The following is a 14,863-nucleotide window of genomic DNA, read 5'->3' as shown; positions in this document are numbered from 1 at the left end:
CTTTCCCGTCCAGTCTTGCCTTACTTTTTATTAGCGAATTTCATATGACCACTTATTCTTAACGGCGCGCCACACGCTGCCTCGTGGACCAGAGTGACCGCCTTCCATTTTTCCATAGACAACACGCGTGTTCATGAGGTACGAAGAGTTGTATCAAGATATTACTATCAGTATTGAACGCGTTGCTTATGTTGATAGACATATTAGCATAAGAGGGACTATGTCTTATACCACCCCGAGTGTCGTTTAACAAATAAAATTATAAAAAGTACCCGTTTGATGCGGCTATATTTTTCAATTCTTCGGTTAAAAATCAACTTTCTTCGACTGTTTCTCATATAGTGGGGCACAATTTAATCAGTAATGTTGATGTTACGTTGGAATTAACACTGTTGTTGATATTACGATGTAGAGATCAGTCCTGATACAGCGTTGCAAAGTTCACACACCGTGTCCCAGATCACCCGTGCCAGGCTTTTTTTCCGGTTATTTTAGGTCAGATGATGCTTGAGACACAGGAGTCGAATCAGGAAAGAACTTTAAGAGTTGGATTTCCATGGCTCCAGGGATCCATTCCTTTTCCCAGACGTCAACCGCATTAATGTAATCGAGGTAAAAGCCTGGCACGGGTGGTCTGAGACACCCGTATATATTTGCAACCCAGTATCGAGACTGTTCACTAAATCATAGTGTCAAATCATAGATGAAATGGTGCCCAGGAAAATGAAAAAAAAAAAAAAATCGATAAAAGTTTGTTTTTAAACGGCCGACTTCAAAATAATAGCGTTGCGAATAGAGAAATGCAAAAAGCTCAATGCTGTATTGCCAAAATGAGCTTTGAACTTAAGCCGAAGCTTTCACTAGAGGTTTGTCTCATCATGAGGTTTTTTGGAGATTGAAAAATTGAACGAAATTCCTGCGTTTTTGAGAAGGGGCAGAGGAAAGCCCTTTTTTAACATGCCCTTAAGAACTTCGAAAGGTTTATACGGCGCTCTTTAGACGGAGGAGCGTAACCTATTTCAAGATCACCAAATCAGCTCGACAATGAAATTTTCTACCAGAACAAACCAGTGCAATTTCCGTCAAAAATTTTGGCGGATATTTTTTTTTAAATTTTCTTCAGAATTTGATAAAAAATCAATTAAATTTTTAATTAGAAAAACCTAACAATTCCCAAGTAAAAATATAATTTGCGAATGGAATATTCGCAACATTTAATCGCAGTTACGCTCTTTCGTCGAAGAAAGACGAATCGAGGTCACGTTATTTTTTGGACCCAATTCGACGGACTCGAAACCTGCCTCAATGGAGTCCCCACGATGACGTCACAGTCTGTTAGGGGATGGTCCGTGGGTGTCAGGGGGTCGTTGCGTCGGCGTAACATCGCGTCGCGGCTTTTGAACGCTAACCTCCCCCCCCTTTTCGCCGGGCGGTGCCCTCGCTGTGTATCCGGTAAACTCACACAGGTGGTAGTCGACCGCGAGGAACGCAACACGCATTTCGCCAAGTTTCGCCCGGCGTATCGGCAACACGCCAGACACGCGCCTATCTACAAAATCTTTCATCGCACTCAGCCGGTATATCTCTCTCTGTGAATTGACGACCCGATTAATGCAGCGCTGCGCGACCCTCCTTTGAAATGTTAATTGCAACGGAAACGCGTCAAAAACAGTCGATTCGATTTTGATGGTTTTTCGGCGCCTTCATTCTCACCATCGGCAACGCGCGAGACCGTATATTTCCTACCGTCTTTTCGGTATTCTGGCGTCGCACTACTGCTTATCGATACCCGCGAACCGTAATAATTACGGATTTTTGGTGGTCATTTTCGGATTAGTCGTAAAACGAATTTCCGGGTTTTGAAAGTTTGGGTTTGGTCAACTGGCACAGAACGCTTGTGAACTTGCATTCTGGCTTCGGGTAACGCAGACAGAACATTATCCGAAAGGAAACATTTCGTGTCCGCATATTTCTATATTCTATCTCTGCCCGTTTTTCGATTGTCACTTCGTCATTTGTGATTCAAGAACTCATGTACAGTTGAAAATTTACTTAGCAAGACCTTGTTCTGATGTTTATAATGTCTTCAAAAATCCGCCTTATGTGAAGAATCAAACTGTGTAGGTACACTGTGACGGCATTTTGAAAAATTGCGCAAATGGAATTGCTGACCTAGATTTCACGAAATTGTACGGCATAAAACTCCCGGTCCAGTTCTTAACTACCCTTTCCACACGAATAATTTCATCTCCTTTTCGCATTGTTCTGATTAAATTCATACATTGTTTATAATTTGTGAAGCTCACCCCGGTTTTATTATCTCTCACCAGCCGAGTTACCGGCGTTCATTAGACGTTATCTCTTGCCCTCTGAGGTGAATTTTTGAAAGTGAAGGTAAGTGCAATGTTTTAATGTTTGGCAATGTCTTCTTGAGGGTTTGAAACACTTTGAACAGACCAAATGCGACGTGGCTGGTAACCAAACCCTAGATGCAAAATATATCTGCTCTGTTGATGTGCGTGTTGCATACAGCGAGATATGAAGGCGTTTCCAGATTTTTTACCCGCCATTGTGATGCGTATGATTGTGGGATGTGGGCATGTTTACCGTTTCACGGATGAAAACCTTTCTATTGATTCGATGTTGAGCTGCAGATTTTCTACATGTCAGACGAATTGAAAGTAAATTTTAGGTGGGAGAAGGCCTAGAAAAAGTAAAAGATAACGAATTCGGCAGGGTATAATCTAAATATATGCTGTTCTGACGATGCGGTGATGCGGGCAAGTTATCCCACTCCACCCATAAATAAGATCTAATATCGACGTAGAAAGCAAAAATCCGTAGTGTCTTAATTGCAGCTTTCCAAAATTTCCACTCTTATCTTATTTTATAATAAGAACATTATCTGATATTTTCAAATTAATATTTGGATGAAATTTCTGAATTGGCCATCCTCTTTGATCAAGCCCACTCGCGGGCTCTATGCGAAGTTCCATGAATCAAATAAAAAACCAACGGCTGGCTTTTCTCTGGTAAAATACAATATTATAAGATACACGCGTCGTTATGCAAGCAGATACACCTAGTTTTTTAGTTTCTTTATTAATATCATGAGGCTTGAATGTATTACCTCGATAAATGCAATTCAAAGTAAAAGGATGGTTGTGTCTGAGACGAAATTTTAATGACTCGGAATAACACAGGGCTTTATTTTTTTTTTCTTTTCAAATTTTGAAGAATGTACACTTTATACTCCTCGAGGTGGATTCTCCCATTAATTTTTCTTCATTTGTAAGGAGAAGTTCCTCATGTCAAGGAACGGCTTTCAATTGTCTCGATTCCGTGGCAAAGGAAATACATAAGGAGGTATCTATTTAATATCAGAAATCAGAAATGAGGAAGACACGAACATGTTCGTGCTTTCTTGTTCTAGTCTAATAAAACAGATAGGCAAGCCTATCCACAAAAGGACAAAAACCTTAATGTAAAACCGTCTTTTAGGAGCCAGACTAGGATTGCATTTTGCGAAAAGGAACCAGGAGCATTACAATATTGCTAAGATTGTGCAGCTCCTTCTGTCTTGAAAGTAATACCTGATTATCTCTAAACAGTTTCTATTTAACTCGCTAAAAACTGTAAATTTAGGACAAAATTACTATGTAAACTGCATATTTTTTCAGGATATAAATCGTTATATTGCAATGGGTGAAGTTGCACAATCTTAGCAACATTGCAATGCTCCTGGTTTCTTTTTGCAAAATGCAATGCACTTAGGATCCTCTCAGTAAGTAAAGTCAGAATATTCTCATTGTGTGGAGTAATTTATCACTAGTGAAGGGTTTTGACAAAAATATCCGGTCCATCCGTATACGTACGTTTGTATTACTAGAAAAAGATAGAATAGTTTAATTCTAGAACTCATTTTACATTGAAAGGACCTAAATTCTTTCTTTCTCTGAGTTGTCTGCGGAAACACAATCAAAACTTTTCCCGCAACTGAGGCGTTAGACCAACGTAAGTTTCCTTCATTGGAAGCTCAAGACGTGAGAGGGACCCAGAAAGTTTCCATCAAACTACGATATTTACGTTGTTTACTTAAATGCTGAAACTAGAAAAGAAGTAGCACCACTAGCAATGTTGCATATTCCCTATATACCTCTTTTACATTTTTTAAAGGCCGGCTACATATCCTTCTTGCATACTCGTATTTTTTTTCCATTCTTCTTAGAATATTTCTCTTAAGAATGATAAGTAGCATTCAAAAAATAAGGATTTGATATTGAAAATTATAGGATTTCTGCACAAGTGCTGAATTTGCGATTTGATCAACTTAATGTATGTAAAAGTACGGACAAATGAAAAAAAAAAAATTGCTGTTGATTTCTTAATGGAATCCCATGGTTGAGATCGTACCGGGAGTGGCAGAAAATGATGTATTTTCCACTTCGAATTTTTTTTTATCAAACTCTATGAATGCAAAGCTTAATACATCGCAGCCCGGAAAAAAATGATAGTGCTGATTTAACAATTTTGTAGTGAAAAAAAGTGTCCGACGTGTTTCAATGTTGATTATACAATAAAAAAATGCTAATTTAACTACCCCCGTGGTTAAATTAGCTTTCAACTATTGTAAAATGTACATTTGAAACGCAATGTCAGACATATTTTCTAACAATTGAATTGTTGAATCAGCAATTCACTTTTTTTCGTGAGAAAGGATGCCTGAGAGCTATATAAAAATCTCCTTTTGACTCTTCTACACTCATCACGGAAAAAAGTGTTAGGAGATATCCCCTAAAATTGTGGTACTACCACAATTTGTTGGATGATACGGACATTCCTAATTAATTGTGGTAGAACCGCAACTCAAGTTAGGGTAGTGCCGCAACATTTGGGTTAGTAACCTAATTTATTGGGGTACGTCCAAGATTAATTCGTGTACTACCACAATTAATTCGTGTACTACAACAATTAATTCGTGTACTACCACAAATAATAGGAAATGTCCATATCACACAACAAACTCGTGCTTTTTTTTATCCGTGATGTGTTACTTTTGCATTACGATCTCAACTTTGATAGGTCTTATTGAGCTTAGACATCGTTTTTTCACAGAAACTGTAGCACCACTCACAAAAAATTTTGCATGGGATCAGTTGTTGGACCAACCGAAGATTCTCAAATTTAGTCCCAGAAATTTATGAATGGGCAACTAGAAAAGTTCTGAATCAGAAAATAAAGTGGTTTCTCTTTAGAATCTAAGGTAGAAAACAATTAATACAATTTATAGGCGAGGAATCAACTCCTAATACGAATAGAATTTAGATCACACAAATGACGTCATTTATATTTTTGTCACTTAGCCGACGTCAATTTTAAACACTTATATGTATGTATCCTGCCTAGAGGTTGATTTCAAGACTTCCTGCTGTATGATTGGATTTTCTCGTAAAATTTTGAAGATTAAACATACGACGTGGTGATTTAATTCCTACCTTGTCTAGAGCTCTGTTGCTGTGATTGGAACACTCTCAGGCGAGATTGTGCGAGAGCTTGAAACACTATCCCTGTTTGAACTTTCATTATGCAGTGTGGATACTACGTGGCACAGGCTCCTGTTGAATTTCTTGATAAGCGTAGTCATGAAACCTAAAATCAACCCCGAATGTATGTTCAACACGTATTTTAGCCCTATCTGTGCAAGGAGACTTGAGTGAATAATGAGGCAAGCCCCCAATATCGCACATATTGTCCCATTACGGATCGACGAGCAGACCATTTTATGAGTTTGAGCGTTGATTTAGACAGAATCGGTGTCAGCATTATGTTTCTCGCACAATTTTACAAAAGCAGAGTTTATTAGATTCCGCGAATACCGTGCTCATTCAGGGTGTTTATTGTGCCATAAATACCGATGAAGATGAAGGGGCCATCTCATGAACATGTCAAGCGGCATTCTTATGTGATTTCGATGAAAGCCGTTTGATGTTGGAAGATGACATTAAACTTTATCACCTAAAACAAATTGAAATCGGTGTTACGACACTGAAAATTGAGTTATGACTTCAAATTATTTTCGTACACATCGATGGTGACAATACAGAGCTACGTATCTCGATTTATGACGTTGCAAATTTACGATCAGATTTTTTTTATTTTTTTTATGAATGGCTAATCATTGCTGTTCCATGTTTTGTATGATATTCCGATAATATTCTCTAATAATTTTGCAGGTAGATGTCTCATATTGATCTACCTTCTTAAAAATATAATAGGAGAATGTATTGTAAAACACCACAATCAGTCAGATTTTTTTAAAAAATCAAAATTGTATTTAATACCCTTAAACTAGTCTCTGAGAACACCATATGAGACAAATAAGCTCTGATTCTTATATTTCCATCTCCATTTGTAAAGTTTACTGGTGTCATAAGGTGGACGGTACTCAGATCCGCAAACTTCTAAAAGCAGAAACCTCAAATGTTAGAAATGCGTAGCCCAATAACATCATGGGAGAATGTTAATTAATGTACATAAAAGGAAAATCTACAAATCGCGCTCAAACACCTACATTTTTTTGCGATTTTGAGGATCGTCAACGTTGTACTATTTTTCTTAACTATCAATTCATTTTTCGGAAAATTGACAATGTCGCGATAAAATCTAGGCATAGTTTACTTCATCGGTGCAATGCTGCCGCGCTAAGGAAAAACGCCGTATGAACCTTCAGGCGTTGTCAAATTTCCCTCAGTGAAAGCCGAATTTACCGAGAAAATCATGAATATTTGTTTCCAAAATTTTCACACAACTTTTTACGCAATTTCATCTAAAATATCTGAAAGTTCCACGGAAAAATATGCATGTATTTCGTTAAAAATACATGTTTTATCGAAGGAAATTTGGCAACTCTCGAATGTTCATACGGCGTTTTTTCTTAACACGGCAGAATGGATGACGCTGAAATTAAGTTGAGGTGTAAGATGAACAAGCCAAGCGTCCTCAGTTAGTATCTCATGCGACTAGCACTGAACGAATTTCATTATAAACGCCTGGATGCAACTATTCGAGCTCCACGGATGTCCGTGTTGCATACGCACGGAAGTGAAGGCGTTTTGGCACTCCAGGTACTCACCGATTCACCAGCGCGCGGCGCGGACTCAGACTGTATTGCCAAGATTCAAAACGACTGAAGATATCCACATCCCACGCATGTGTGCAACTACTCGTGCGCAGTAGATGTCTTCTTAGTAAAAACGAAGAGATGGTTCCACTGGTTTTCTCTGAAACAAACTCTAAAGCTCAAAAAAGCTCTCAAAGTTGAGGCCTTAATGGAGGTTATATCCCACGCTATCTTGGGATGGTGAGCAAATACCTACAATAGCAGGGTTGCCGTGTTTTCAGTTTTAGAGTTCCCAAACAAAGTAGCAATCCTGCTAATGTATTTGCCCTCTATCTTTTGCATGGAGAGTTTGACTTGATATAGAGGTGAACTTTCAGGGTAACACGTGGGATATCTCTCCATCATGGCCTCAACTTTGAGAGCTTTTTTTGAGTTTAGGAGATTTTTTCAGAGAAATCAGTGGCAACATCATGTCTCTCGCGAAATTTTACGTAAAAACGATCACTAAAATTGCAAATTCCTGACACATGCAAGAGCACCATTAGAGGCGCTTGGTTACTCTGCGTCCTCGCAGTGCAACTCGCCGCGCGCCGCACAGTGAACCGAGTCACTTGGAAATGTCGGACGAAATGCCGAAACTTAAAAAGCTCGCACCTCAGTTTATATCAAAATTTGAGGTTTTAAAAGCGGTTTCATCGGTTTCCTCGTGAGATTTGCATCATACAGCACCCCTAAAAATTTAAAATGTGACGTAATAAACATAAGTTCTTAATCTGAAATTTCATATCCAAACTTTCCCGTTGACTCGATCCACCGTGCGCCGCTGGATTTACACCACTGTTTCAGTCAGCTCCTCAAGAAAGACGCGGAAATTCGGAAACACCGAATTAAGGCACGTGTTTTTCTAGTTTTACTTACTATCAATATGCAATCAGGTCAACTCACGTGCAAGGGACGCACTACGTCCGGGGTTGTTGGATCGTGCGACGTGAATGCACAATCCACGAAAGGAAACTAAGGGTTGGTCGGAGGCAGGCAACCTCGTCCGAAAGTTCTCCCGGAGGATTTCTAAATTGTTTCTGCCCGCCGCTCCGCGCCTTGCCGCGTTCCGCCGACGGAACCCGGGCCACGGAAGCCGGAGTCACGACGCGAACTCCAGTGTTTTAACTTTTCAACAGCCGCCGGCGCGGGCCGTCGCGGGGGCAGAAACGGGCGCGCAGACGGAAACAAGGGTGTAAGCGGAAACACGACCGTTTTATAAACAGATTTCCGCGCTAAGCGGGAGTGCATCCACTAATTAACGCGGGAAAACTTTACAAGGGCCTCTTTCCTCATCTCCCCCTCGCCGCAAAGCCATGGTTTGCGCGGTTTCCGTAACGAATTTTAGATACAACTGACTTTGGGATTATCCTAGCGGAGGCGTATCAATTCGATTTGGCTGGTTAAAAGTCAAGTGACTCAATTGTAGATAATAACTGGTGGGCTATGTTCCCTGGCGTCCATGCGGCCCAACCCCCGGTCCGGGGGGCGCTTATTCGCATCCTCCAAGGCCCGCTTCGCATGGCTTTGTTAAGCGTTCCACTGGGCCGATGTCCATGATTTTCCGGCTATTGACAGGTGGTAGTCCCTAGATAAGCCCACTTTATTCAGATTTTGGGAATTTGACCCATGGTTTTTATATTAGGGTTGACAGGTGAACTTTGCAAGGTTAGGGGGCAGTAAGCAAAATTTGCACTTCCCGCTGATGAAAAATGGTGAGAATTTCAAAGGCGGAAAATTGACTGAACTAGAGATGTGGCTTGTAAGGTTCCTGGCTGTCCACTCTAAAATCGGATTATATGTATGGGGGAACGTAGGAAAGAGCGAAGATCCAACATCTCTAGTTCAGTCAATTTTACGCCAAATTTGAAATTCCCACAATTTTTCATTGGCGGAAAGATTAAATTTTGCTTACTGCCCCCTAACCTTGCTAAGCTCACCAGTCAACCCTAATATAAAAACCATGGGTCATATTCCCAAAATCTGAATAAAGTGGGCTTATCTAGGGACTACCACCTGTCGATAGCCAGAAAATCATGGAAATCGGCCCAGTGGAACGCTCAAACAAACTGTGACGAAAAACGAAAAACCTTTGTTAAATGGGAGAATTCGCAACTTTGGCATATACAAAAACCTGGATCATATTTTCATGATCTGAATAGAGCGGGCTTATCTAGAAACAATTGCTTATCGATAGCCGAAAAAATCATGAAAATCGGCAGGATAGAACACTAGAGCTGAGCGTTACCAGAAATGAAACTTCAGAAGGCTTGAAAGCTTGTAGTATAGATTGCAAATGCGGATTTACTCAAGGCCTCAGATTTAGAGTGAAGGGTCCGATCGTTTCCTGCAGGCTGATTATTTAGTATTATAGATTCCGCCTATAGATCTGCATAGCTGATCTATCTATGGTGAATCCATGATAAAATTATTTGCGATTCTATACTGCGATTCCATCTGATGGATAAGCGATAGATCAACAGAATTGGTACACAGTGTTTATTGTGGCGCAATGGATGGCGGCGTCGATATGCAATCGTAACCAATCCGTGAGATTCTTGGTTCGAATCTCACCGCGGCACTGTCGATCGACAAAGGCACAGTTTCATAGATGTCACAGCATCTCCTACCTTTGGGCTGGGGAAGCCGCATCTATCAGTGGATCTATAGTCGGATCTATTCAGATTATTTTTGAATCGCTCTGAATCAGATCGTTGTTTCTTAGATACGCAAGAGTTAAAGTAAAGACCACCGTGCTGCTGGCGGGATGAGGTGCGTCATTGCGTCAACTTATAGAAAATTGACCATCGTTACGTCTTTCGTAGGCCTCGGTAGCGCAGTAGGCAGCGCGTAAGTCTCATAATCTTAAGGTCGTGAGTTCGATCCTCACTCGGGGCAAAATTTTAATGGCATGCAAGAAATTGCCGCAATGATAAATCGTCACCTTCCGACCAAAGTATCACAAGTGCCATGCGACATTCAAAAATTTCCGCTGCCATTTAATTTTTGACAGAGAAATTGTTCAACGAAGCTGTCCGGAAATTTCACTGAATTTTTTTTGTGCAGCCTATACTATTCGGTGAAATTTTCAAAAAGATTCCAGCGAAAATTTTTCTCTAAAAATTAAAATTCCGGCTGAAATTTTCAAACGTCGCATGGCGCTTATGATACTTTGGCCGGAAGCAGGCCCGCCACATCCCATCTCGGGCCCTGATACCAGTTTTAAGGTCCGGGCCCCAAGCACGGAGGGGGGGGGGGGTACCGAGGGGCATCCCCAGAGAAATTTTAGAATTTATACGACTAATCGGACGCATTGTGAAGCTTCCATAAAGTATGTTTCCCTCTTCGTTTTGTCTATGGCAAGGGAGTTGAGCCATGAGCCATTGAAGTCGAGGATGCCCAGACTGGAGACTCTCAGCATCTGACGACGGAAGAAAATGAAACGCAGTTACTAAACGTATCCCTCTGTACTGAAAATCTTGAAAATAGATATAAATTCTCCAGGAAGTATACTTCTTTGAAAATTTAAGAAGAATTCTACAGTGCCCCAGCGTGTTTCTGAAAATCTATTCACCTTTTGCGAAATTTTTAGGGTAAATTATTCACTTTTTCTTACGAAACAAGGGTTGCATGTGAATTCGTAGTGGTTTTTCACGGGAAACACGGGCCTCCTCCGGGGCCCGGACCTTGGTACCAGGGACCCAGTATCCCCCCCTTGTAGCTGGCCTGCCTTCATGCACGCTGGGCTTGTCGATATCCTTTGACATTTTTGCAGTGGTGAATGCATAGCTGAGGTGCGCTCCGACCAGAATTGTATTTAGCAAATGGGTGGTTTTTCTAGGAGGATTAAAAATAAACGAGTGGTATGGAATATAACAAAAGAATATGAACTATGCAAAACGATAATCCAGGTATCGGAACTTGGCTGTTTTGAAAACGCCTTCAAATGCGGCGTGATACCTCACGCATTCCGGAGAGTTCACATAGTTGTATCATTGCGCCGTAACAATATGACGTAAGATTTAAATGGAAGGAGCCTCCGTGCACGCTGGGCTTGTCGATTTCCTGTGACATTTTTGCAGTGGTGAATACGCTTAAGTGCGCTTCAGCTAGAATTGTATTTAGCAAATGGGTGGTTTTTATAGGAGGATTATAATTAAACAAGTGGTTAGAAATGAAAACAAAATAATAAGAACTATGCAAAACGATAATCCGGGTATCGGAACTTGGCTGTTTTGAAAACGCCTTCAAATGCGGCGTGATACCTCACGCATTCCGGAGAGTTCAAATAGTTGTATCATTGCGCATTAAGAATGTGACGGAAGATTTAAATGGAAATAGCCTTCATGCCGGAAGGTGACGAAATATCCCAGATTTGATATCGATTATGAACGTATCTGTAGAAACCTCTGTATCTTACAATCAGTCAGTGTTATCTCCAACTTATTCAGCAATACATTTTATTTCGGAAATCATTTACAATACGTAATATTTGAAATTGGTTAAACACTTTAGATAGTAAGCAAATGCATTTGCTGGGCAAATACTTTGTGTGGGGACTCCAAGGCTAGAACAGACAACCCTGCCGATGTATTTGCTTCCCACACTGATACAAAAGTTACGAACTACATGGACATTCCGTCCGTTTCGGGCTGAGAGGCCGAAAATTCCGGGTGCTACGCCCGGAACTTTCGGCCTACTGCTTTCACGGCCGGCGTATTTTTTTCAGTGTATCTGTGAATGGAAAGTTTCCCTGGTTTCAGCGATGGACTATCACCATTACTTAGGCTATTCTCTGCCTTTATGGCCTCAACGTTAAAAGCTTTTCTTGAGCGTGGGAGTTCGTTCTGGAGAAATCACTCGGCACATACCACCGTGTTTCTCGCTAATTGCACGTACAAAAATGTACTTGAATCGTAAATCCCTATGGTATGTAACAGCTCTGGCGGCGGATCCAAGAGGGGGGGGGGGGCATTGGGGCACCTCGGTGCGTTCCCCTTCCCCGGGCCAAAAGCAGAAGGACGAATGAAGAGAAAAAAAATCTGAAATCTTATCTTAAATCAAAAATCTCAAGTTGCCTAAAATTTGATCGGAGCGGGTTATTTTAAGAAAATTTTTCCAGCCCGGGGTTGTCCCTGCAGGCCTCCACTCCTTTTCACCAAATGTCCCCCCCCCCCCTTCGAGGTGTTTCTGGATCCGCCATGGGGGAGGGGGTCTAGGTACAGTTTTAACCGACTGGCTATGATCGAATAATACAGTTCTCTCCTATTTCTCGAAATCGTGTTCGTTGTACTTACGTCAATTCGGCAAATAATCGCATCGTTTTGACAACGTGGCAAGGCGCGGCGTCGGCTTCGCTCAAGCGAAACAGTGGAGGTCGTGTGACATTAACCTCGGCGTCTCATTGCGGAGAAAAGTCGCGGCTCATCACCGAGAAACGACTTCACACCCGATGAGACACTCGTTAGCATGGAGCTTAAACGAGCTTATCGGCGAGTACCACCAACCGACAAGATGGATAAACTCGGGCCGAGGGAGGGCTCCCGTGCAAAGTTCACGGAAAGTTCCATTGATTCTTATGTCTTTTTGAACTTTCTCGCCCCTCCGCAGATTTGGGATCGTCCCCATGTCTGGATTTGACATTTCGCATGGCGCCCCGAAGAAACTAGATTCCTACCTGATAAATAGTATTAATGTACCAGACTTCAGGGATCGATCTTTTGGGTCAAAATAAGAAGTAATTTTTTGTTCTATAAATGGACCGAGTTTAACAGAAAGGAACTAAGCCACATCAGCTATTGCCAAATTTAAGTGGGCAATTTAATTTTTTACGAGAGATCGTTTATGCGGACTCCTTTGAAATTTTTAAGGAATTTGCTTCAAACTATGGAGAATTCCCACTGAAATTTGCACGAAAATCCGCACAATCGTTTTATTTCATGAAAAAAATTAACTTGCCCGATTAAATTTGGCAATTGCTGATGTGGCTTGGTTCCTTTCTGTTTAACGCGGTCCAAATGTTTTCTCTGAAAACGCTTTTTTCGGCGCTACAGCCCATCAAAGTTGAGGATTCCCCCGAAATATGCCTGTAACTCTGGCGCCAAACGTCTAATGCAAATGACAATTTAGTTTTGGGGGTAACTCTCAGCGTTTTTTCATTTTTTGTAATTTCAAGTGCCTTCGATTCCGTAGAAAGACGGTGCGCAACATCTGTACATTAAAAATGGCTGTAAATTTTGCGCTCATGAAAATTATTGCATTCCGACTGCGTCACGTGAAAGCTTTCAAAATGCATTGATAAAAAAAAGGAAGTAAGCAGTGTGTTTTACCAAAAACTAAAAGCTCTTAATTGCAGAGTAAAAAAAAGATCGTCCTCCGAAAGCTCCTGAACGGTAGGCAACCATCAGCCGTTCATACGCACTGGGGTTGCCTACCTTAATAGGCGCTAAAATTGAATGTAGAAAGTCTTTATTTCAACGAATCTTATTATTTTTAACTAATCCACGAGAATCAAGCACCGAAACAGGATTCTATGACCAGCGCAACGAGCACTCATTTAAGCTATATGTATGTAACCAGGTTAGGCGAAAGTTAAATTCGAAGGTCATCGCCACTTTATGCCTAGTGATGAAGCCTAGGGTGGTTTAAGCCTCACGTCAACTCCCAATAAAAGATGCGGCGTGTTCTTTTAGGTACAGAAACTCAAGGAAGAAGGAATGATCAGTACTCTGCAAATCCGCGATAGGCACGGATCGACCGGCCTCGATTGACCGGGAACCTCGTCGGGAGAACTGACGATTTTCGTGGCCGGGTTGTGGGAGGGTGGCGGGGGGGGGGGGGGGGTGACTGTCCAGATTTTAGGATTCACAGTCCAAGCCCCATCGCGCGCTGTTGAATACCGAGCAATCGAGTATGCCTCAATCCCCGGCTATGTTGCGCTTTTCCCCCTGTCTTTACTGGCCGTTTGCGACTGGTCGAAACTGATATCTCGCGACGCTTGTCCGCGGCCTAGATGGAAAGGTAGTTGTCGTGCTTTGATTTCCCCTGCTTTGAAACACATCAAGAAAAGAAGAAAAAAAATAAAACACAAAGGGATGAAAAAATTTCAGCTCAAAATTTCTCGCTGTGTGAGTTTAAAAGCTGTTAAACGCTTTGTCTACTGGGTACATGTATTTAATTAGTTTTTCGCAGACGAGTTCTCGGAGCCCTGAACCCATAAACCATCCCGTTCACGGAGCAGTAGTAATTAGCTTCATTTACAATAAACGTTGTCTGATCACCTCGGAAAAGACCATTGCTTAACACTCAGGTAAGAAGCTTCGGTGAAAATACCAAATCGAATATTTCGGTTCGTGACGTTGCAAATTTGTAATATTCACTTTCCTGGAGCATTTTGCTTGACCAAAGAGGGGTCATCGATTTTGCACTAAAAGTCGAAATTTTTTCGTTCTTTCAACGATATTCTCGACAAAATTTTGTGCAAAAATGTCAAGCACAAAATTCCCCTGAATAATAAATTATGGGATGAGCCTCTCAAACACCGCAAGGTTCAATTTACGATGTTAACTTAGGGTCATAGGAGTCTTGTGACAGCCTACACGGAAAAAATGAGATTAGGGCTGGGCCCTAGAATTGCTTCACCTCATACCCCACAGGGGCAGGCCCAGCCTTGGTATAGGGTCCAGCCCTTACCGAGTAGGGCTG

The 14,863-nt window shown here is 41.4% G+C and overlaps 1 protein-coding gene and 1 non-coding gene across 3 annotated transcripts in view; both read left to right on the top strand.

Annotated features, from left to right (window-relative positions):
- The first annotated feature begins 1,222 nt into the window (after window positions 1-1,222).
- The window catches only part of LOC109039665 (uncharacterized), a 206,515-nt gene continuing 192,874 nt past the window's right edge, over window positions 1,223-14,863 (top strand). Inside the window, exon 1 of one of the 2 annotated variants that reach the window (XM_019055259.2) lies at window positions 1,223-2,394. The gene's annotated coding sequence lies outside the window, so the exon portion shown is untranslated. The remainder of the gene's footprint in view (window positions 2,395-14,863) is intronic. The other variant, XM_019055260.2, reaches the window with a different exon arrangement.
- On the top strand, window positions 9,985-10,057 carry TRNAM-CAU (transfer RNA methionine (anticodon CAU)). Its single transcript has one exon. It is a non-coding gene; the product is annotated as a tRNA-Met (tRNA).

The sequence above is a fragment of the Bemisia tabaci genome, chromosome 2, assembly GCF_918797505.1.
Source record: "Bemisia tabaci chromosome 2, PGI_BMITA_v3".
Taxonomy (NCBI): Eukaryota; Metazoa; Arthropoda; class Insecta; order Hemiptera; family Aleyrodidae; genus Bemisia; species Bemisia tabaci.
This window is presented reverse-complemented; position numbering and strand designations above follow the sequence as displayed.